The sequence below is a fragment of the Aulostomus chinensis genome, chromosome 1 (genome assembly GCF_037954235.1).
Source record: "Aulostomus chinensis isolate RoL2024-O1b breed Wild chromosome 1, RoL_Achi_v1.0, whole genome shotgun sequence".
Lineage (NCBI taxonomy): Eukaryota > Metazoa > Chordata > Actinopteri > Syngnathiformes > Aulostomidae > Aulostomus > Aulostomus chinensis.
Window position 1 is genome coordinate 39,666,567 of NC_141320.1, and position 1,014 is coordinate 39,667,580.

The window sequence follows — 1,014 nt, forward strand, 5'->3', positions numbered from 1 at the left end:
GTTGCTACGAACCTCAAAATAATGCGACAGTGATGTCAGAAGAATTGCTAAAGATCTCAAAATGATGCAACAGTGATGTCGGAAGAATTGCTAATGAACTCAAGATGATGCTAACAGTAATGGAGTGAAACTTTCGAATAACCTCAAAGTGATGCTGACAGTCATGTAGTAAGTGTTGCTACGAACCTCAAAATAATGCGACAGAAATGTAGTAAAAGTTGCTACGAACCTCAAAATATTGCGACAGTGATGTCGGAAGAATTGCTAATGAACTCAAGATGATGCTAACAGTAATGTAGTGATAGTTGCTAATCAAGTCAGTGATGCTTACAGTAATGTAGTAAGTGTTTCGAACAACCTCAAAGTGATGCTGACAGTCATGTAGTCAGAGTTGCTACGAACCTCAAAATAATGCGACAGTGATGTCAGAAGAATTGCTAAAGATCTCAAAATGATGCTAACAGTAATGGAGTGAACATTTCGAATAACCTCAAAGTGATGCTGACAGTCATGTACTAATAGTTGCTACGAACCTCAAAATAATGCGACAGTAATGTAGTAAAAGTTGCTACGAACCTCAAAATATTGCGACAGTGATGTCGGAAGAATTGCTAATGAACTCAAGATGATGCTAACAGTAATGTAGTGATAGTTGCTAAGAAACTCAGTGATGCTTACAGTAATGTAGGAAGAGTTTCGAACAACCTCAAAGTGATGCTGAAAGTCATTTAGTAAGAGTTGCTAATGAACTGAATTTAATGCTACAGTGATGTCGTGATAATTGCTCAAAAACTCAAAATGATGCTAACAGTTATGTAGTGATAGTTGCGAAAAAACTCAAAGTGATGCTGACAGTAATGTAGTAAGAGTTGCTGCGAACCTTAAAATAATGCAATAATAATGTAGTAAGAGTTGCTACGAACCTAAAATATTGCGACAGTGATGTCGGAAGAATTGCTTATGAACTCAAAATGATGCTAACAGTAATGTAGTGATAGTTGCAAATCAAGTCAG